Source organism: Pelophylax lessonae (genome assembly GCF_965119305.1).
Source record: "Pelophylax lessonae genome assembly, chromosome: 3".
Classification (NCBI taxonomy): domain Eukaryota; kingdom Metazoa; phylum Chordata; class Amphibia; order Anura; family Ranidae; genus Pelophylax; species Pelophylax lessonae.
The window spans coordinates 32,537,858-32,562,311 of record NC_138770.1 but is presented as its reverse complement, the minus strand read 5'-3'; the positions used below and the strand labels follow the sequence as shown (position 1 = coordinate 32,562,311).

General features: G+C 48.6%; 2 protein-coding genes and 1 pseudogene across 3 annotated transcripts in view; 2 read left to right on the top strand and 1 right to left on the bottom strand.

The window, feature by feature from the left end:
* LOC309549919 overlaps window positions 1-11,712 on the top strand; it is a 44,215-nt pseudogene extending 32,503 nt beyond the window's left edge. The window contains exons 4-5 of the transcript in view: window positions 4,235-4,449; window positions 10,703-11,712. The product of the transcript in view is annotated as an uncharacterized misc_RNA (transcript). The remainder of the gene's footprint in view (window positions 1-4,234; window positions 4,450-10,702) is intronic.
* LOC309550274 (uncharacterized protein) overlaps window positions 1-24,454 on the top strand; it is a gene marked incomplete at both ends in the record, with an annotated part of 1,476,097 nt that overhangs the window by 736,982 nt on the left and 714,661 nt on the right.
* LOC309549916 (uncharacterized protein) overlaps window positions 1-24,454 on the bottom strand; it is a gene marked incomplete at its 3' end in the record, with an annotated part of 179,893 nt that overhangs the window by 110,375 nt on the left and 45,064 nt on the right. The window lies entirely within an intron of this gene.

Genomic DNA, 24,454 nt, shown 5'->3' with positions numbered 1-24,454 from the left:
TTCAATGCAGAGAGACCAGCGTGCAGCCTTCAATGCAGAGATACCAGCATGCCCCTTTTCAATGCAGAGATGCCAGAATGCCCCCTTTCAATGCAGAGATGCCAGAATGCCCCCTTTCAATGCAGAGATGCCAGCATGCCCCCTTTCAATTCAGAGATGCCAGCATGCCCCCTTTCAATGCGAAGTTGCCAGCATGTCCCCTTTCAATTCAGAGATGCCAGCATGCCCCCTTTCAATGCAGAGATGCCAGCATGCCCCCTTTCAATGCAGAGATGCCAGCAAGCCCCCTTTCAATTCAGAGATGCCAGCAAGCCCCCTTTCAATTCAGAGATGCCAGCAAGCCCCCTTTCAATTCAGAGATGCTAGCAAGCCCCCTTTCAATTCAGAGATGCCAGCAAGCCCCCTTTCAATTCAGAGATGCCAGCAAGCCCCCTTTCAATGCGAAGTTGCCAGCATGCCCCCTTTCAATGCAGAGATGCCTGCATGCCCCCTTTCAATGCAGAGATGCCTGCATGCCCCCTTTCAATGCAGAGATGCCTGCATGCCCCCTTTCAATGCAGAGATGCCTGCATGCCCCCTTTCAATGCAGAGATGCCTGCATGCCCCCTTTCAATGCAGAGATGCCTGCATGCCCCCTTTCAATGCAGAGATGCCAGCATGCCCCATTTCAATGCAGAGATACCAGCATGCCCCCTTTCAATGCAGAGATACCAGCATCATCATCCTCAAAATCAACCCAAAGACCATCAGCTCATCTTGTATAAAGGGAGGGATTGGTATAGGCATGGCACAGTAGGTATAGGCATGGCACAGGTGATGGTATAGGCATGGCACAGTAGGTACAGGCATGGCACAGTGGGTATAGGCATGGCACAGTAGGTATAGGCATGGCACAGTATGTACAGGCATGGCACAGTATGTACAGGCATGGCACAGTATGTACAGGCATGGCATAGTAGTAGGTACAGGCATGGCACAGTAGGTACAGGCATGGCACAGTAGGTATATGTACAGGCATGGCACAGTAGGTATAGGCATGTCACAGTATGTACAGGCATGGCACAGCACTGCTACTTACCCACTGCAGCGGCTTCAATCACTTACCTGCTGTCCTGGGCAATGGGCTGGATCGCTGGCTTGACTCCCGTCACTCCACACTCCGACGCGCTGCTCCTCTCTTCACTGACGGCGGCGGAACGGGCGGGATGGTGACTGAGTCGGACGGTGCGTGCGTCAGTCACCGCCCCCAGCGACGTCAGATGGGAACCCCACCCCCCCCCCAGCAATACGTCCGGTGCCCAGGGCCGGACTGGGAATAAAAACCAGCCCTGGAAATAATTTCATACTAGCCCCATAGCATTATTATACCGGCCCAACAACATAGCGTTATTATTTTCCTATTCCTAAAAGGGAAAACCATGCATTTTAAAGCACATGTGAAGCATGTATTATATGTAGATAAGACAGATATGAAATGACATAGTGTTATATATATATATATATATATATATATATATATATATATATATATATATATATATATATATAGATGGATACATACTGTACATAAGAGCAAATTCCAGGTAAAAGTGGAGCAATTATCAAAAACAGTCCACTTATTGCGATGGTGATATATTACTGGTGGTGGTGAGGGGGGTGGGATCGGTGGCAGCGGTGGTGGTGGTGAGGGGGGTGGGATCGGTGGTGAGGGGGGTGGGATCTGTGGCAGCAGTGGTGGTGGTGAGGGGGGTGGAATCGGTGGCAGCGGTGGTGGTGATGAGGGGGGTGGGATCGGTGGCAGCAGTGGTGGTGATGAGGGGGGTGGGATCGGTGGCGGTGGTGGTGATGAGGGGGTTAGGATCGGTGGTGGTGGTGGTTGGATCGGTGGCGGTGGTGGTTGGATCGGTGGCAGCGGTGGTGGTGAGGGGGGTGGGATCGGTGGCAGCGGTGGTGGTGGTGAGGGGGGTGGGATCAGTGGCAGCGGTGGTGGTGGTGAGGGGGGTGGGATCGGTGGCAGCGGTGGTGGTGGTGAGGGGGGTGGGATTGGTGGCAGCGGTGGTGGGGATGAGGGGGGTGGGATCGGTGGCAGCGGTGGTGGTGGCTGGGAGGGGGCAGTGGAGAGCCGTATAGGGAGACAGTATGGGGGGCAGCATGATGGGAGGGGGACAATGGAGGACAGTATGGGGGGAGGGGGGCAGTATGGGGCGGGGGAGCAGAGTGACAGTCAGTTGGGCACCTGGAACACTATACTTGCTGGGTAGTGTATTTCCTGACACTCTGCTGTGGCAGAGATTGTGTTTGTATCTACTTGAGCGGCCTCGGGGCAGGGAGCATTTCACCTACCTGACCAGCGGCAGGAACAGCTTTGAAACAAGAAGCGGGAGTTGAAGCCGGAGTCGAGGGGGCGGAGCTGGGAGGCAGTCCTAGGAACAGATGACTACTTGTCAACATCGTAAATACAACTAGTGCCAGGCTGGATAGGAGGTCCGGTGGGGAGGCATATGGTAGAAATGATCCCGCCCCTGCAGCCACTGAAAGCCCTGCAGGAGCCAGAAGGAGAATGGAGGAGATTGGTTCTCCTATATGTCGCCCCTCCTGCCCGCCTATACACCCTCGTGCTAGCTGTATCCACAGTGTGGACAAGTGACAAGCAGTTATCCGTACCTAGGACTGCCCCCCAGCTCCGCCCACAGCCTCGGCTAAGGCAAGCTATGTTCAAACTTGACAGAGGTCCTGTGCGGGCCCCCTGCAGGCTGCTATAATTACGCCACTGTGTCGTACACAAGGAGGGGAAGAAGGAGAAGAGGACTTTGATGCTCCTCCCCTCTGTCTCAGCTCACGGCGCACCGTCCCGCTCTTCTGTGCACCCGGCCACCACGCCCCTAGTGGGCGTATTAAATGGTCATTTTTTTTTTCCCTCACTGCTGATCTGACTGCTCCGTTGTCGACGACCCACTCAGACCCACAGTTTGGGAAGTCCTGCTCTATTGTGTACATTACACACTCCTGACCCCTGCACTATATCCTCTATGTTGTACATTACATACTCCTGACCCCTGCACTATAAACTCTCTGTTGTACATTACATATATATGACCCTGCATTATATACTTTATGTTGTACATTACGTACTCCTGACCCTGCACAATATACTTTGTACTCTATGTTGTACATTACACACTCCTGCACTATATACTCTATGTTGTACATTACATATTTCTATGTCTATTTCTATGTCTGGTAGGATAGGTGGGCACGCAATCCTTTTACTGGCCTGGTATGTACCTCCTCCTTTTAGTGCTGTGCTCCTGGCTGAGGGAATGGCTTTCTGTCTAGGTTCCCATCCCTCCCTGCTATATGGATAGGCGACTTTAACATGGTACCCAACCCCTGTCTGGATAGGATGGGTCCGCCCGACTCCCCAGTCTACCCTGATAGAGTTACCCAATTTCACAGACTGCTTAGTAGTTTTCAACTCCTAGACTCCTGGAGGTGCCTGCATCCCAACATTAGAGCGTACTCCTGTTTCTCGGCCACCCATTCCACCATGTCCAGAATAGACTCCATCTGGATCTCCCAGGCCCTTTCGCCCAGGCTCTGCTGTGCTCGTTTTGGACCACGTCTGCTGTCAGATCATACCTCGTACTTAATAGGGCTGTCCCCGTTTACCGACCCTCAACAACATCATTGGCGTCTGAACCTTTTTTGGCTCAAGACCGTCCCTGACATTGACTCATTGACCGCTGAATGGGACTTTTTCTTTAGTGCTAACGTTGACTCTGCGACCCCCCTCTGCTGTGTGGGAAACCTTCAAGGGACACGCCCGACTGCTCCTTTCTTCGCACATCGCCAGGCACAAATGGGCGTCGAGGGCTGACCTGCCACGAGCCGAGCAACAACTAGCTGACTTAGAAACCAGATATGCCCAGTCTCCCTCGTCGGACTTACTGTCCCAGCTCCATCTCCAAACTCAGGCCCTAGATCATCTTTGCCAGGAACAGGCTAATCGCAAGTTATTTTTCAGCAGACAACGGGTGTTTGAACATAGGGTGCGTGCGGGCAAATTGTTGGCATACTTAGCACACATGGACGCTAGACCCCCTGTGGTAATCACACTTCACTCCTCGGTGTTGGGGGACTCATCGGTTCCATCGGCCATGGCAGAGGTGTTTCCCTTATACTTCAGTGAGGTATACTCCTCCAAGGTTGATAATGATCCGTCTGTTCTTGCCAGGCTGCTGGATACCCTCGAGTTTCCCACGCTGACTCCTGCGCAGGTTGAGATGCTCAAGGCCCCTATCTCGGTTGATGAGATAGTCGTTGCTATCTCGTGTTTCGCGAGGGCTAAGGCTCCTGGTTCTGATGGCCTACCGATGGAGTTTTACTCCCATTTCTCTGAGACCACGGCGCCTCATTTGCTCGGGGTGTATGAGGCAGCCTTTAAAGCAGGTACATTGCCTGACTCAATGCGCGAGGCTTTGATCGTCTTAATTCCAAAACCGGGCAAGGGCCCATCGCTACCCGGAGTCCTACAGGCCTATCTCTTTGCTTCAAAGCGATATCAAAATTCTAGCCAAGATACTTGCCTTGATTCTCAACACGGTGATCCTCTCCCTCATACACTCCGACCAGATGGGCTTCATGCCGGCTAAAAACACAGCTTTTAATACCAGACGTTTGTTCATGAACCTTCAAGCTGCCCACGATTGTGTGGGCACAAGGGTCGTGGTGACACTGGACTCTGCGAAAGCCTTCGACTCAGTTGAGTGGCTTTACCGATGGCAATGCCTTCCCGGATTCAGATTCGGCCCAAATTTTGTTAAATGGTTTACTATCCTGTATAACCAACCGAGAGCCCGGGTGGTGGCTAACGGTTGGACATCCCAGCCGTTCCCCCTGTCCCGTGGCACACGACAGGGTTGTCCCATCTCCCCATTGTTGTACGCGCGGGCGGTTGAGCCCCTCACAATGGCCATACGTTCAGACCCGGGTATACGCGGTTTACGTCGAAGGGACTTACGCGGATGACATGTTATTATACCTGGTGGATCCAGGTCCCTCCCTGCAGCGAGCCCTTCTTGTGATACAGCAATTTGGTAACTTTTCGGGCCTGTCAGTCAACTGGGATAAGTCTCTTATCCTTCCCTTTGACAGTTTTTCTCCGTCGGCGGACAAGATGGCTCTCCCCCCTATCCTGGGTTGCCATATTCAAGCACTTGGGTGTGCATGTAACCAGGTCTCTCACTGACTATATTCCCTTAAAGAGGTTGTAAACTCGTAAAAAATTTTTTTTTTTTTAAACCTGTAAGAGAAACACAAAATGAGCTAGTATGCATCGCATACTAGCTCATTATGAAAAACTTACCTTAGAACGAGCCCCCGCCGTGCCGCCCGCTCATCTGTATGACTGGCGACATATCCAGTCGCCCATCTTCCGGGATCGCGGCATCCGGCCATCTGATTGGCCGGAGCCACGGTGACGTCACTCCCGCACACGCGCGCGGGAGCCGACAGTCACGGCACGGGGCTCTGAAGAAACAGCACCAGCGGCCGTTCCTTCAGAGCGCATGCGCCAGTGACGTTATTTTATACCTATTGAGCTGACATCTGCACTACTACTACGGAGTGATACCAAGGCCATAGGAGATCCTGATTGCCAGTGTGTGGGAGCGATCCCCTAATTATCGACCCGCTGTTTACCCCTGTAGGGGTAAGGGAATCTGGTAAGCGCAGGACCCCAGGCTCAGGGGAACACTTCTTCCTTCTGCCCACCCACTATACTTTGGGCATAGAGAAAAGAGCACTAGAAATCCACCATATATCGACTTCACCTATTTAGGACTTTTTTTTTGGACTTTTTACCACTGAGACGGCACATATACTTGGATTCATTTGTGGGATTATTTGTATTGACTTTTTAGTCTGCATTTTTTCATTTATGTACCGCTAGTTCGGCACGGATATTTTCACCAATTAATTGGTTCACCTTTAGCACCGTTTGCACCTATCTATTTATTTATTGAGAATTATTTATTCATTTTCGTATTTATTGGCACTTTAAGAACATACCCATCGATTGTTATTTTACGGTCATATATACGCTATTTATTACTTTACTTATATTTATTAAGAATTTTTATAGCATACTTACCTATTGTTATTTTATGGTCACATATTTACCACTGGATTTCATTGGATTAATTTTATTTTTTTAGCACTTCACTTTTTGATTCACTTTTTGCACTTCTCTTTGCACATTATTGTACGTATGAAATTGATTTATTGATGTTATGTATAAAGGGTTTTATTATATTATATTTTTTATACATAGACCCACTTTGGTTTTACACAGGTTTGTCATTCATCAGACTTTAAGTTGATGATTCACTGATTCCAATATCAAATTACTACACATGTCTCTATAGGATATCTTACTAGAAGTACAGTATCCTACATATACATTCCCATAACATCCCACCAGGCAGCGCCAATCACTTCCCTTCCCCTTTTTTTTCTTTAAGTGCTCCCCTTCTAGGGTCGCATTTTTGAAGTGGGCAGCAGCTAGGTGCGGTGTTCTATCGTACATATATACCCCTCATCCTAAGCGCGGAACTACATACACCCTACCAGGTCCCTCCCTGCAGCGAGCCCTTCTTGTGATACAGCAATTTGGTAACTTTTCGGGCCTGTCAGTCAACTGGGATAAGTCTCTTATCCTTCCCTTTGACAGTTTTTCTCCGTCGGCGGACAAGGTGGCTCTCCCCCCTATCCTGGGTTGCCATATTCAAGCACTTGGGTGTGCATGTAACCAGGTCTCTCACTGACTATATTCCCTTAAAGAGGTTGTAAACTCGTAAAAATTTTTTTTTTTTTAAACCTGTAAGAGAAACACAAAATGAGCTAGTATGCATCGCATACTAGCTCATTATGAAAAACTTACCTTAGAACGAGCCCCCGCCGTGCCGCCCGCTCATCTGTATGACTGGCGACATATCCAGTCGCCCATCTTCCGGGATCGCGGCATCCGGCCATCTGATTGGCCGGAGCCACGGTGACGTCACTCCCGCACACGCGCGCGGGAGCCGACAGTCACGGCACGGGGCTCTGAAGAAACAGCACCAGCGGCCGTTCCTTCAGAGCGCATGCGCCAGTGACGTTACTGGCTGCATGTAAGGTAAATATCTCCTAAACGGTGCATGTTTAGGATATATTTACAGCACCTATAGGTAAGCCTTATCATAGGCTTACCTATAGGTAAAAGTGTCAGAGGAGGGTTTACTTCCTCTTTAAATATTGAACCTCTATTTGATCTGGTCAAGATATTATCTCTCGGCTCAATTGTCCCATTTCTTTCACTTGGACAAACAGGACTCGGACAGGTACGTGGCGTTGGTTTGTTGCGGAGAGGAATCGTGGCTCCCACACCCGTTCTGTGATTTGCTTCGGGGAGTTGGCGGCTCTCCGGCGTCTGCTGCCCGTGGCGGTCTTTTGTTCCAACACAGACGGATCTGGGACTTGGCGATATCCAAAACCGGGGACACTGGATTCCACTCAATGACTCCCCTGTGGCGCAATCGTCACTTACCAGAATTTCTCCATATTTCTGACCCGGGTATCTGGCTTGCCAAGGGTATTTATTTACTATCACATGTCATCTCAGGTGGCGCCATCAAACCGTTTCCCCAGGATCAAGAGGAATTTCAGCTCCCGGCCTCTATGCGATTTTACTTCATGCAGGTCACCCATGCCCTTCGGGCGCAATTTATTAACCATCCCCCTGCTTTACCCTCAGTTAAGCTACTGGACGTGCTTAGAGTTTAGGATCACCACAAACTAATTTCCCAACTGTATGATATACTGGGTACCAAGCAGACGACCGACCTGGCGTATGGTGTTCGGGGATCCTGGGTGGGGGATGTTGGGGAGCTGGAGGAGGAAGACTGGTGTGATGCATTGGAGGCCTGCACCTTTGTGTCCCTGAAACGTTCGAATCGGCTCACACAAATCTATATCACCCACAGATCGTACCTCACTCTGGTGAGGATGGCCAGGTTTGACTCCTCTCGCTCCTCTGTGTGCCCCAGATCTGTGCGCTCCCCGAGTACGTTTGGACATATGCTATGGCACTGCCCATTCGTGTAGGGTTTCTGGACACAGGTTGTCCAGTTCCTCCACGACCTCATGGGCTGCCCGGTCTCCCTGGATTCTAAGATGTGCATCCTTGGGATTTTCCCCGATGAAGACATAGATAAATATACACTCCACTTTCTCAGTGAAACTCTGTTCACCGCTAGGAAATTGATAGCCCTAAAGTGGATGCAGTCATCTCCACCCACTCTGTCTTCGTGGTTAGCGGCTGTCAATGCCACTCTCCCATATAAAAAGGTCTTATATGCTAATAGAGGATGTCCAAGACAATATAATAAGATTTGGGACAGATGGCTCGAAGCCCCTGCCACATGCACCTCCTGATCACGGCTGTTTGGTTTAGTGGCGGCTTGACCTTACTGTGCCCTTGGGCTCTCTCCCGCACCTGCAGTGCGTGCTTAGCTTGTTGTTCTACAATTGTTGGATTGATACTGCATTATCCTGCTGCAGGCCTGTGTTGCTGGTATTACCAATCTTTCTCGGGGGGGGGGGGGGGGTGGGGTGGCTGCAATATTATACGCCTGTTTGACCTTACTTTCTGTACCATTGGTTTCAGTAATGTTTTCAATGACAGTGATTGTCCCTTTTTTCTGCTTTTGTTATGTACCTAACTCAATAAAGGTTTATTTGTTTTAAAAAAAAAATTACGTACTTCTGACCCCTGCACTATATACTCTATGTTGTACATTACATACTACTGCACTATATACTCTATGTTGTACATTACATATACCTGACCCTGCACTATATACTCTGTTGTACATTACGTACTCCTGACCCCTGCACTACATTACACACTCCTGACCCCTGCACTATATACTCTATATTGTACATTACATACACCTGACCCCTGCACTATATACTCTATGTTGTACATTACATATATATGACCCTGCACTATATACTCTGTTGTACATTACACACTCCTCACTCCTGCACTATATACTCTATGACTATGTTGTACATTACATATAGATGACCCTGCACTATATACTCTATGTTGTACATTACGTACTCCTGACCCCTGCACTATATACTCTATATTGTACATTACATACACCTGACCCTGCACTATATACGCTATGTTGTACATTACATACACCTGACCCCTGCACTATATACTCTATGTTGTACATTACATATATATGACCCTGCACTATATACTCTGTTGTACATTACACACTCCTCACTCCTGCACTATATACTCTATGACTATGTTGTACATTACATATAGATGACCCTGCACTATATACTCTATGTTGTACATTACGTACTCCTGACCCCTGCACTATATACTCTATATTGTACATTACATACACCTGACCCTGCACTATATACGCTATGTTGTACATTACATACACCTGACCCCTGCACTATATACTCTATGTTGTACATTACATATATATGACCCTGCACTATATACTCTGTTGTACATTACACACTCCTCACTCCTGCACTATATACTCTATGACTATGTTGTACATTACATATAGATGACCCTGCACTATATACTCTATGTTGTACATTACATACTCCTGACCCCTGCACTATATACTCTATATTGTACATTACATACACCTGACCCTGCACTATATACGCTATGTTGTACATTACATACACCTGACCCCTGCACTATATACTCTATGTTGTACATTACATATATATGACCCTGCACTATATACTCTGTTGTACATTACACACTCCTCACTCCTGCACTATATACTCTATGTTGTACATTACATATATATGACCCTGCACTATATACTCTATGTTGTACATTACGTACTCCTGACCCCTGCACTATATACTCTATGTTGTACATTACGTACTCCTGACCCTGCAGTATATACTCTATATATTGTATATATATGCACAATATATACACATAATATGGATTCTCTTTTGTTACACCCATTTCCTACCAGCTGGACATTTTATATCGGTAGATAGTGAGTAGGTGTCCCGCACATCAAGGCGTGGCCTGGCGTAGGTCCAGACTGAGACTGCCATTTACTATCATACAGCAGGTCTTGACTTGATGTGTGACTCCTGGGACACCTAGTCACCCTCTACCATTTAATAGTTACCTTGAGGGGGGAATTGTAAGATCCTCAGAGACAAAGCTGCCTGATGTGGGCGGAGTCCTGGTTTAGGGGAATCAATCTGCTGATGTCTAGTAATAATCTTTGTATTTCTATTTTAGTAGATGGACGGGAGATGAGGAAAACCTCAGAGGATTGTCTCACTTTGTCTCCAGAATGTAAAGTAGAAGATGAGGACATCACACAGTATAGTCCAGGAGAAAACCTGGCTACCTCAAATGTCCATCCGGCACCACACAGTGTAGATGGATCATCGTATTCCTCATATCCTGAGGAACCTCAGACTGTGAGGGACAGTGCCGGACCATCGTATTCCTCTTATCCTGAGGAACCTCAGACTGTGGGGGATGGTGCCATCCTTCCAACACATAGGAGGTTTTCCTGTACTGAGTGCGGGAAGTGTTTCCGTTTTAAATCCCGTCTTAATGAGCAAAAAAGGTCTCACATGGTAGAGAAGCCGTATTCCTGTGCTGAGTGTGGGAAATGTTTGTGTTCTAAATATGGTTTTAATTTGCACAAAATATCTCACACGGGGGAGAAGCCGTTTTCCTGTTCTGAGTGCGGGAAATGTTTTTCACTAAAGTCTCATCGTAACAGCCTTCATAGATCTCACATGGGGGAAAAGCCGCATTCCTGTCCTGAGTGCGGGAAATGTTTTTCTTATATGTCCAGTCTTTTAATACATCAGAGATCTCACATGGGGGAGAAGCCGTATTCCTGTCCTAAGTGCGGGAAATGTTTTTCACGGAAATCCAATCTTTACGCACATCAGAGAACTCACACGGAGGAGAAGCCATTTTCCTGTCCTGAGTGCGGGAAATGTTTTTTACGGAAGTCCAATCTTTACATACATCGGAGAACTCACACGGGGGAGAAACCGCATTCCTGTCCTGAGTGCGGGAAATGTTTTTCACATATGTCCAGTCTTTTCATACATCAGAGATCTCACATGGGGTTGAAGCCGTATTCCTGTTCTGAGTGCAGGAAATGTTTTTCAGAAAAGTCCTCTCTTTCCAGACATCAGAGATCTCACACGGGGGAGAAGCCATTTTCCTGTCCTGACTGCGGGAAATGTTTTTCACGGAAGTCCAGTCTTTACACACATCAGAGATCTCACACGGGGGAGAAGCCGTATTCCTGTCCTGAGTGCAGGAAATGTTTTTCAGATAAGTCCAGTCTTTTCAGACATCAGAGATCTCACACGGGGGAGAAGCCGTATTCCTGTCCTGAGTGTGGGAAATGTTTTTCAGATAAGTCCAATCTTTACAAACATCAGAAATCTCACACGGGGGAGAAGCTACTTTCCTGTCCTGAGTGAGGGAATTGTTCCTCACTGAAGTCCTGTCTTCCTGTACATCAGGGGTCCTACACAACCCTCGAGGTGTTAGTGCCTTGAGTGCGGGAAATGTCTTCTATATGAATGTTGCTGGACATGTGGAGAAGAAGCACACCCTGATATACACCTCAGATATACTCCATGGCTGATCTTCATCATGTAAGAAACAGTTCACAAGGAGATCAGAGACATGGATGAAGTGTTGTACCGTGTTGGCTTTTCATTGGCTGAGTAAATTTTGGGGTGTAGAGTGGTAAATAGAGCCGTGAAATGAAGGAATCACCTTCAGAATGTCTTGCTTGTCTGTGTGACGGTTACTGATAATGATATAGCGGGTTACAGAGCTAGAAGCTGTGAGATCCCATATATCTTTATCAGTAAACTTTACACAGACAAGACAGAAATTCTGAAGTTGATGTCCTTCATTTCAAGGCTCTACTTACCAGTGGTGACCCCGAAGCGTGTCTCTCTGTCTTCAGTCCATCCTTCTCCCATCCCCTAACAGGAGGGAAGGAGAACTCGGAGATAAACTAGGCGAGAACTTCTTTCCTTTGCTCCTGTGTGGGTTTGGGTGGCTTGGCACGAGAGGTAACACCGCTTGTCTTTATATTTCTACATATCTTGTCTGGGTGGAGGTTATTGGTTGGAAAATTTTTATACTGTTTGATTTTCTGTAAATAATTTCTGTTTTCCCTTTGAAGGGAGATATTATGTGTGGTTTGATGAAGTGATTGGCTCAATAGTTACCACTTCACTTACATGTTTATTTTTTATTAAATAGATGAACAAATATGACAAATGTTGGTCTTATTTTATTTCATTCAGTGATTTCCTCTGATCATTGGGTCCATCTAGTGGCCATAATGTGGTATTAAACTAATTTTCCTGATTGAGGTATTTTGGAACTAATACCTCATTATGGCCACTAGTTGGAGCTGACGATTATAGAAAATCACTGTGTTTATTAGAATACGGCCAGAATTTGTCATGGCTGGACACATGCTTGTTACACTCACCCAACATATTCTTTGCATAGACCCCTTAGTTTCCTATGTCAGGGAGGGGGGGTCATACAAATCCCTGAGATCATACCCATGTATTTATGAGTACAGTACACATTGAAGGACATAAAAACCAGACAGAGTTGTTTTTTAATTCTTTTTGCACCCATGGTAAAATGCAGATTTTGGGCCTGAAGATTAGATAAAACCCCCAAACATATATTTTCTGAAAGCAGAGGCCCTGGAGAATAAAATGGTGGTAATTGTTAAGGTGTTCCTCGTACACAAATGTCACCATCATATCCGGGTTTATTTTCTCCTTTCCCCCATTTTCTATGGTGTGATCTTTTCTACAATACTTTCTTATAATAATGTAACATGTTGTGTATTGTATTGTACACTAATTATTACTGACTCCGCCTCCACATTCCAGACAATTCATTTTCCTGACCAATTGGATTTCTTCCTTTACCATTTTATTCATTTTTTTTTTTTTTTTTTTTGCACTCTTGTTAAAATTAAAGTTAGAATAAAAAATATATTGAAAGAAAAAAATTGTGTGTGTTGTGCAATGATAATAAGCTTGGGTATCCAGAAACGGCTGGTAGGTGACACTTCCATATACAGCCCAAGGAAGTGACAAGGAGCCCCTAGGAACCTTTGGAGGAACCCTGGCTGAGAGAGGCTGGACTAGGCACTCCAATATTATTATTATTATACAGGATTTATAAAGCGCCAACAGTTTGAGCAGGCTCTACAATGTTAGGGCAAACAGTACAATTACAATACAATTCAATACAGGAGGAATCGGAGAGTCCTGCTCTTTAGAGCTTACAATCTAGGAGGGAGGGTCAAGTGATACAAAAGGTAATAACTGTGGGGGATGGGCTGATGGAGAAAATAAAATTACAGTTGTTAGGTGAGGGCAGAATAGGCTTCTCTGAAGAGATGAGTTTTCAAGCAACGCCTAAAGGTGGATAGAGTAGGAGATAGACAGATTGGAGTAGAGAGTTCCACAGGATAGGAGAGACTCGGGAGAAGTCCTGGAGGTGGGAGGAGGTGTCAAAGGAACTAGAAAGCAGAAGATATTGGGAGGATCAAAGAGGATGATTTGGTTGGCATATTTGTCATGGTCTTACCTTCTTGCTGTTCTCCTTCGTTTGACATGTGCTGGCGGCCATCTTGGTTTCTGGGGTTCTTGTAGCCTCCCACCCTGCGGCTCCTCCTTCCCACTGGGAGGAGCTGGATGCCTAGCTCATATATATAGGAGGTCTGTGGCTTCAGTTCCCTGCTTGGTCCTCCTGTGTTCACATGCTACTAAGACTGCTGCTACTACTGGTTCCTGTTCCTGGCTTCGTCTGACTACCCTGTTGGTTCCTGTTCCTGGCTTCGTCTGACTACCCTGTTGGTTCCTGATCCTGGCTTCGTCTGACTACCCTGTTGGTTCCTGATCCTGGCTTCGTCTGACTACCCTGCCGGTTCCTGACCCCTGGCTTCGCAAAGACTCTGCATCGGTTTCGCCATCCGTTTGGACTTTTGCTTTATAGCTTGTTTTTCAATAAAGCTGTCTTATTTTCACTTATCTGTTGTTGTACGTCTGGTTCATGGTTCCGTGACATTAGGACCAAGCCATGAATTCTGACGGTACAGGGCCATCCTCGCTACCCACGCTGGTTGCCAGACTTGATCAGCAGGATCACCTGTTGGGTCGGTTCGCCGTGGCGTTGCAAACCCTGCTTGAACGCACGGTACCACAGGCCACGAATTCTGACGGTACAGGGCCATCCTCACTACCCACGCTGGTTGCCAGACTTGATCAGCAGGATCACCTATTGGGTCAGTTCGCCGTGGCGTTGCAAACCCTGCTTGAACGCACGGTTCATTTCGCTCCCGTTGCTGATGGGTCGGTTGTCGCTCCTGGGTCCGCTCCTACTGCCGCTCCGGTTGTTGCGCCAGAGTCTACCCCGACACCTGTTGTTGCGCCCGCGGTGTTTCGGGGTATGTCCGGTTCTGCCCCCCTTCCACAGCGCTTTGGGGGAGAGCCAACTCAGTGCCGAGGTTTCCTTAACCAGGTGGGCATTTATTTCGAGTTGCTGCCACATGCCTTTCCTACTGAGAGATCAAAGGTGGGCTTCTTGATCTCGCTGCTCTCGGACAAGGCCTTGGCCTGGGCCAGCCCTTTATGGGAGAACAACAATCCGGTGGTTGCCGAGTTTTCCGGTTTTGTTGCTTCTCTTCGGAAGGTATTCGATGTGCCGGCTCGTGCTGCCTCTGCTGCGAAGCTCCTTATGTCCATCAGACAGGGTTCACGATCCGTAGCTGAATACGCCATTGAATTTCGTACCCTGGCAGCAGAGGTGGGCTGGAATAATGAGGCTCTGGTCGCTGCTTTCTCTCATGGTCTCTCGGATGCCTTGAAGGATGAGGTTGCAGCTAAGGACCTACCAGTGGAGCTCGAGTCTCTTATTTCTTTCCTGATTTTGATTGACACCAGACTCAGGGAGAGACCTTCCTTTAAGGAGAGTCTGCGGAGGCCTCCTAACAGATTGGCGCCTACCTTTGTTGTCCCACCCGTGCCTCCCTCTCCTCCCACGCCTCCTGGGGATGACTTGTCTGGGGGTGAACCCATGCAGCTGGGGTTTGCTCGCCTGTCCGAGGGGGAGAGGGTACTCCGGAGACGCGAGGGCCGATGCATGTACTGTGGTCTCGGTGGGCATTTTCGGTTGGCATGTCCGAACCGTCCAGGGAAACGCTCGCACCTGAGATCCTGTCGGGGGCAGATCTTGGGTGGAGTCTCCTCGTCCCCGGTTTCCCGTGTTGACAAACCACTGATCACTGTTGTCCTTTCCTGGGTCGGGGGCTCGGTGACGACCCAGGCGTTGGTGGACTCTGGTGCTGGTGGTTTGTTCATTGATAGTGTGTTCGCTGCCGCCAATGCCATTCCTCTGCAGGCTCGAGGTTCTCCTCTGGCTCTTGAGGCGATAGACGGCAGACCCCTTCTGCCGCCACACGTGACTCATGAGACCCTTCCAGTGGGGTTAGCCATTGGTGCCGTCCACAGAGAGTCGGTCTGCTTCCAGGTTATTTCGTCTCCACACTACTCGGTGGTCTTGGGGTACCCCTGGCTCCAGAAGCATAATCCGATTTTCGATTGGAGATCGGCCGAGATCCTCTCGTGGTCACCGCAGTGTGGGACTAGTTGCATCCATGGGCCTGTCAAGTTGCTGTGTACTTCCTCGGACTCTCTGTTGCCCCCTGAATACGAGGAGTACCGGGATGTATTCGATAAGGTGCGCGCGGTTGCCCTACCTCCGCACCGCCCATACGATTGTGCCATCGAGTTACAATCTGGTGCCGTTCCTCCTCGTGGCAAAGTCTATCCACTGTCGGTAGCGGAGAATGAGGCCATGGAGGAGTACGTGAGGGAGGCGCTTTCACGTGGACACATTCGCAAATCCTCGTCCCCGGCAGGGGCTGGATTTTTCTTTGTGAAGAAGAAGGGCGGTGAGTTGAGGCCTTGCATCGATTACAGGGGTCTCAATCGCATCACGATCAAGAACGCTTACCCGATACCCTTGATTTCCGAGCTGTTCGATCGCCTTAAAGGGGCCACGGTCTTTACCAAACTCGACCTGAGGGCGGCATATAACCTCGTAAGGATCAAGGCGGGCGATGAGTGGAAGACCGCGTTTAACACCAGGACCGGTCATTATGAATCCTTGGTTATGCCCTTTGGGCTGTGCAATGCGCCCGCAGTCTTTCAGGAATTCATCAACGATGTTTTCCGTGACCTGTTGCAGCAGTGTGTGGTGGTCTACCTGGATGACATCTTGGTATATTCTGAGTCCATGGAGACCCACATTCTGGATGTCAAACGAGTGTTGCAACGGTTACGAGAGAACAAGCTGTTCGGTAAGCTTGAGAAATGCGAATTTCACCGATCCCAGGTAACCTTCTTAGGTTACATCATTTCCGCTGAGGGGTTCTCCATGGATCCTGAGAAGGTTTCGGCTGTCTTACAGTGGCCCCAGCCCAGTGGTCTTCGCTCCCTGCAGCGCTTTTTGGGCTTCGCCAATTATTATCGGAAGTTCATCAGGGACTTTTCCATGCTAGCCAAGCCTCTCACGGATCTGACCAGGAAGGGCAGTAATTCCCAGGTCTGGCCGCCCGAGGCCATCCGAGCTTTTGAGGCTCTAAAGTCCGCCTTTGTGTCGGCTCCGATTCTGTCGCATCCCAACCCTGGGTTGCCCTTTGTCCTCGAGGTGGACGCGTCTGAGACGGGAGTAGGCGCCCTTCTGTCTCAGCGTAGAACACCAGAGGGTCCTCTGCTTCCTTGTGGGTTTTACTCCCGGAAACTGTCTTCCGCGGAGTGCAACTACCAGATTGGTGACAGGGAGTTATTGGCCATCGTGCAGGCTCTTAAAGAATGGAGGCACTTGCTCGAGGGTTCGGTGGTTCCGGTCCTCATCCTGACGGACCACAAGAATCTGACCTACCTCTCTGAGGCCAAGAGATTGACACCACGTCAGGCCAGATGGGCTCTGTTCTTGTCACGTTTTAATTACGTGGTCTCCTACCTACCCGGTTCCAAGAACATCAGGGCTGATGCCTTATCACGGCAGTACTCCGACCTGTCCAGGGAGGAGTCGATTCCGACTTCGGTCATACCTCCGAATCAGATCCTGGCTGCCATTCGCACCAGCCTGACCTCTCTCCTGGGTGAGCAGATTTTGGCGGCTCAATCTGGTGCTCCCTCTGGGAGACCCAACGGCAGATGTTTTGTGCCTGAGGAGTTGCGCACTCGGTTGTTGCGAACCTACCATAACTCCAAGACCGCGGGGCATCCTGGAAAGAATCAGCTGTCCTGGGCTGTTTCACGTCTGTTCTGGTGGCCTTCCCTACGTTCCGACATCGCCGCATATGTAGCGGCATGCTCCGTTTGTGCCCAGAGTAAGTCCCTTCGGCACCTTCCGTTGGGCCTTCTGCAACCCTTAGCCACCGGGGAGCGCCCATGGTCACACCTGGGGATGGATTTCATTGTGGACCTCCCTGCATCCCGAGGCCATACGGTCATTCTCATGATTGTGGATCGGTTTTCCAAAATGTGTCACTGTGTTCCTCTCAAGAAGTTACCCTCTGCTCAGGAGTTGGCCACGATTTTTGCCAGGGAGGTCTTCCGGTTGCACGGTTTGCCCAAGGAGATTGTGTCGGATCGGGGGAGTCAGTTTGTGTCCAGGTTCTGGCGCGCCTTTTGCTCCCAGTTGGGGATTCATCTCTCCTTCTCCTCGGCCTACCACCCTCAGTCCAATGGGGCCGCAGAACGATCCAATCAGGCCTTGGAGCAATTCCTTCGTTGCTATGTCTCCGATCACCAAGACAATTGGGTTGACCTCCTGCCTTGGGCTGAGTTTGCCAGGAACACGGCGGTGAACTCTTCCTCTGGGACGTCTCCCTTCATGGCCAACTATGGGTTCCAACCTGCCGTGTTACCGGAGGTATTCTCTCCCCAGGATATTCCGGCTGTGGAGGATCACCTTTCCGTCCTACGTGCTTCTTGGGTACAGATCCAGAAGTCCCTTGAGGTCTCTGCGCAGCGCCAGAGACTCCAGGCTGATCGCAGACGAGCGCCTGCTCCTTCCTACCAGGCCGGAGACCGTGTATGGTTGTCCACCCGCAACCTCAACCTTCGAGTGCCCACTCCCAAGCTGGCGCCTCGCTTTGTTGGTCCCTTCCGAGTGCTTCGCAGGGTAAACCCGGTAGCCTATGCCCTTGCGCTTCCTCCTGGCATGCGGATCTCCAACGTGTTTCATGTCTCCCTGTTGAAGCCTCTGGTGTGTAATCGTTTCACTTCCTCGGTTCCTCAGCCTCGTCCGGTCCGAGTGGGCAATCGTGAGGAGTATGAGGTGAGCAATATCCTGGACTCACGCCTGGTCCGCGGTCGGGTGCAGTTTTTGGTTCATTGGCGTGGTTATGGTCCAGAGGAGCGTTCCTGGGTTCCCTCCGCAGATGTCCATGCTCCTGCCTTGCTCCGAGCCTTCCACGCACGCTTCCCTCAGAAACCGTTCTTTACTCCGCGGAGGAGGGGCCCTTGAGGGGGAGGTACTGTCATGGTCTTACCTTCTTGCTGTTCTCCTTCGTTTGACATGTGCTGGCGGCCATCTTGGTTTCTGGGGTTCTTGTAGCCTCCCACCCTGCGGCTCCTCCTTCCCACTGGGAGGAGCTGGATGCCTAGCTCATATATATAGGAGGTCTGTGGCTTCAGTTCCCTGCTTGGTCCTCCTGTGTTCACATGCTACTAAGACTGCTGCTACTACTGGTTCCTGTTCCTGGCTTCGTCTGACTACCCTGTTGGTTCCTGATCCTGGCTTCGTCTGACTACCCTGCCGGTTCCTGACCCCTGGCTTCGCAAAGACTCTGCATCGGTTTCGCCATCCGTTTGGACTTTTGCTTTATAGCTTGTTTTTCAATAAAGCTGTCTTATTTTCACTTATCTGTTGTTGTACGTCTGGTTCATGGTTCCGTGACAATATTGAGACCATTTTAGTGGTATTGCTGGGGGCCGAGTTGTGAATGACTTTGTAAGTTACCGTTAGTATTTTTTATTTAAATTTGTTGGGTGAGTGGCAGCCAATGAAGGGATTGGCAGAGAGGGGTAGCAGATACTAAGTGGTTTGTAAGGTGGAGGAGTCTGGCAGCAAAATTCATGAGGGACTGAAGGAGGGATAGCCTATGTAAAGGTAAGACAATGAGGAGGGAGTTGCAGTGGTCGAGGCGAGAGATAACCAGGTAATAGGGATGGGCAAATGGTTTGGGATGGTCATAAGTTTGGCTTGGACATCGTCTGTTTGGGTGTTCGCCCAACACCAGAAATTTCTTTGTCCGTGTTTTTCTTTTTTTTTTTTTCTTTTTTTTCATGTTTGATACTATCAATGCAATTATTATTTTTTTAATTATTTATTTATTTTTTTACAAAATATTGTTTTCATAGGAGCAGTGATTTTAATTAATGCTTACAATGAAAAGAAAAAGAAAAATTCCTTTAAATATAGTGCCTGGGGAGTCCCCTTAGTCTGCCTGTAAAGTGGTGTATCTGTACTGTGTATAGAACCTGCTGCAGCAAAACTGACATTTATAAAGAAAAAAATTACATTTAAACTGATTTTCCCGGCCATTGCAATAGAAATAATTAAAAAAAAAAACAATGTGGGGGTCCCCCCTCGGTCCATACCAGGCCCTTTGAAATCCCCACAATCATTCTCTGTGACTTCAACATCCCAGTTACTACAAACACTTCTGTTACTTCTAAATATTTTAGTCTATCCTCCTCATTTGGCCTAAAGCAATGAATACACAATGGATAGAGGCTTCTACTCACTCTGGTGGCAACACCCTCATCCTTGTATTCTCTCACCTATGCACTCCATGCAACCTCTCCAACAATCCTCTCCCTCTCTCTAAATACCACTAGGGATGGGCGAACAGTTTTGACCGAGCAAAACTTCAACCTGAAATGGCCCCTTCAGGTGTTTGCCAAAACACCCAAATTTTCTGTGTGCTCTGCGTTTCAGGCCAATTTTTTTTTTTTAAATGGCGTATCTTTCCCCCCAAAATCCATACCGGACCCTTATCTCAGCACGCAGCCTGGCGGGCCAGGACAGGGGACAAGTGAGTGCCCCCCAAACCACACCTGGCCACATGCCCTCAACATGGGGGGGTGCTTTGGGTTAGGGGGGTCTTCAGGGGGCTTATCTGGAAATCTGGAAGCCCCCTTGAAAAAGGGGGCCCCCAGATCCTGGCCCCCATTTACCAAAAAAATGTTAAAAATAAAGACATGAGGCAGTTTTTGACAGTTCCTTTATTAAAAATAAAATAAAAAAACAATGTCCCCTTATGTAGATCCATTGTCAATCACAACGACAGATGCACCGCCGACCCAAAAAAAGAAAAAAAAAAAAAAACTCCGCCCATGAAGAGGGCTGACTGTCGAATGCCTGCTCCGCTGGGTGACAGTTTTTAAATAGGTAATGGACAGAGCCACCTGGTGGCCCTGCCCCTTATGATGACACCGATCCAGCATGCACCAGTCAGTTACATCACAAGGGGGGCGGGCCACCAGATGATGTCACCAGGTGGCACTGCTCATTACCTTTTTAAGAACTGTTAGACTGTCATTCCTTGAGGGTGGAGTGTTTTCTTTTTTGGGGTCCAGAGGTGCAGTGGGTGTCATGACTGACGACAGATCTACATTGGAGGACATTGTTTTTTTGATTTTTCTATAGAAGGAATTGTGAAAAATGGTCTCATAGCCTCATTTATTTTTACAATGTACCCCAAACTCATTCACATAGGGGGGCAGGATCTGGGGGCCCCCTTGTTAAAGGGGGCTTCATGATTCTGATAAGTCCCCTGCCTGCAGACCTGCACAACCACAGGCCAAGGTTGTGGGGAAGAGGCCCTTGTCCCCATCAACATAGGAACAAGGTGCTTTGGGGGGGAGGGGCGAGCCCAACGTGCCCCAAATAACCCCCAATGATGAGGGCATGTGGCCTGGTATGATTCAGGGGGGGCGCTCACTCACCCCCCCCCCCATTCCTGGCCTGCCAGGCTGCATGCTCGGATAAGGGTCAGGTATAGATTTTGGGGGGACCTCATGCCATTTGTTTTTTAAATTTTGGCATGGATTTCCCCTTAAAATTCATGCCAGACCCAAAGGGCACTGGTATGGATTTTGGGGGACCCCATCCCCGATTTTTATCTTGCCGGCAATTTTTTGTTTTTTACATTCTGCTGTAAGCGAGGAAGCCCACTGACAGCTCATAACTCATTCGTTGGTAAGGACCCAGCGGCCGGCTTCCCAGTCTCGCTTCCTAACAACCTATTGACTGTGCGCTCGGCGGGATGTAAATAGTAAAAAAAATGAAAACACAGAGTGTACAGAAAATTTGGGTGATCGGTGAATGTATCCTCGGCCCAAACCGCTCGCCCATCCCTAGTGGTGTTTGGAGGGAGGGAGAGGATTGTTGGAGAGGATGCATGGAGTGTATAGGTGGGAGAATACAAGGCTGAGGGTGTTGTCACCAGAGTGAGTAGAAGCCTCTATCCATTGTGTATCCATTTCTTCAGGCCAAATGAGGAGGTTAGACTGAGAAGTTTGGAAGTAGCAGAAGTGTTCGTAGTAACAGGGATGTTGAAGTCTCTGAGAATGATTGTGGGGATCAGGGCCGGATTAAGAGCCTCATGGGCTTGGTGCTGAGGATTTTGAAGGGCCTTAAGGGCCGTGCCTTGCCATGCACCCAGAGGAGGAAGGGTGCAGCCATGCATGCCTAATTCAACATGGGATGCTGTCTCTGAAGCCCATAAACACATCCATGCATTGGCAACTGTCCCTCCTTGTCCGGCCTTCGCGCTGTGTGGGGAGGTTCTGAGGGTGCTGCCTGGGGAAGCGAGCATAGAAGCCAGACTTCTGTGTTTACAAGTGACAGAAGAGCGGTAACAGTGAATATGGCCAACCCGGGGCCTATATAAAAGGTAGGGGCCTGGAGCTGCAGCTCCAATAGCCCCTACGTTAATCTGGCCCTGGTGGGGATTTCAGAAGAGAGAAAGTAGGGCAGCCAGGCAGAGAAGTCATCAAGGAAAGTTAATACCGGTCCAGCGGGCCGATAGATCACAGCAATTCTAGAGGAGATTGGAGAAAATAGACGTATACAGTGAGCTTCAAATGATGAGAGGGAGGAGAGTGGAGAACCTGGAAGGTGCTCTGTGAGGATAGGAGGATTCCCACTCCACCTCCCTTGTGTTCCCTAGGTCTAGGTTTACACCTACTTCATTCATCTTATGGTGTTTATCAATAAATGAAGTAAACTGATCCATGTGCAAATTCATATACAACATAAAGTGCTTTGTGCTCAAGATGCTGTTCCCTGCAGATCAACTGCTTCCACTTTACACATACTTCATTAATCTTATAATATTTTATTTAAAATAAAAACCTGTGCAAATTCATCGTAATATACAATATTTTTTGCTCAATATAGTTTTCTCTGCAAGTCCACTGCTTCCACTTTGCATCTACTTCAACAAAGTTCTGTTGCTCCAAAAAAGTTCACAACTTAATAAAAAGTTGATAAGGTGTGAAAGTGCTCTGTGCTCCAAACTGTGCCAGCTGTAGTGTAGCCACGCCTTCTTCCACCTCTTACACTCGTGATGGTGAGGGCGCCCCCTTAGTAGTGCTTCCCCACTCACCAGAGCAATATGACTCCCAGCTTTTCAGCTACCAGAGTCACAAACATCCTTTACACTCTCCTCACCTCCGATGGCAAAGGAACTGGATCCTCCTCGCTCACTCCTGCAAGTCTGCTGCGCTTTCTGTCAGTCTCCCTCCTAGACTCGGCTTCCTCCTCCGGCCGCTGTTCCAGCAGGAGCTCCGCCTCTTCATACACACTCAGGGAGGAGAGAAAGGGGAAGGATATACAGTACATACACACACAGCACAAGGACGTGTTAACACTACCAGACGTTTCTCAGGGCTGCAGTTCCTCTGAGCTCCACAAGGTGGTGATCTCACTTCTACCCAGACAGGAAGTCTCTATGGAATACAGACAGGAAGTGATGTCAGGTACAGAGGACGTTCCATAGACCGTAGAGGGAGACACTGCAGGATCTGGCGGCAGAGGTAATAAGTAGATTAACCCCTTCAAGGGGATCAGTTGATGATTAATATATCTTGCTTCCAAAGCTAACCACACATGGATGGAAATGTGACCGATCCCTGCTGAACCAGCTGAATTTCCATGTATCTATGATCACCTTAAGTGACTTCCTCCCCTCCCCCTCATCTCCTTCATTATGTAAGCCATGCTGAGATAATCTCCCATTGGCTGAGCAATATCCTCATTTGTCTCTGAGCTCCTTCTTGCTATTCCTCGTCCTGCCTGTTGTTTCCTTGGATTGATTTTCTGTGTAGTGACCCCGGCTTCATCTCTTGGATGCGCTCGTCTGTTGCTTGTCCTGACCTTTATCCTGATTCCTGGATCTCCTCCTCATCTCTCCTCCATATCCACTGACACAGATTTTCTCCACACCTGCAGTGACCCTGGGGGTGGAAACTTGGCACCAGCATGCAGCAAAATCCATCCCCACCATTAGGAGCTCTGGAGAAAATTGTCTGCTATTTACACTCCGTTCCTCCGCACGTAACCTGCTCACATGAGAGATTACTTTCACACATTCCTGACAGATTTCTGTATGGTAAAGGTCAAAGTTCACTCTTTATTTTAGAAGTGGGAGGCACAATGATTTGGTTTGCATGGGAGCCTCATATAGAGGGCCCCTCAAATCTTCCCCTCCTAATGTCCCTCCATCCCGAGTCTATATGTCCTATGACATCACACTGACCTCACAGCTCCTCCCCTAATGTCCCTCCATCTGGCTCTTAGAATGTGGATGGACCCTTGGCATACTTATTAGCAAAGTGGGACTGTTGGTCCTGCATTGTATGTAATGATGTCAGAATGCCTGCAACAAGCTTTTACCCTGCATAGTGTGGGGTTCCTGTGTGGGTAAATTATACTTTAGCCTGAAGTGGGGCTTTAATCAAATGGAAACCCGAATGGTGAGGTGAGGAGGATTCTGGGAATTTCATTTGATTTTACTATTTGTGTTCAGATCTAGAGTCTTACTCGTGTGAAGTCTGGAGATCATATGACCATCACATTGCCTCCACCTCCCTCCCTGATAGAATAGAGAAATACAAAGATGATTCTAGAAGTCACCTGAGAGATCATGGAGGAGAGGTGAGCGGTGCTGGGAATTCTGGGACATTATCCAGTAACAGACAAGGGATGTGTCTGGATGGTGACTGTATCATT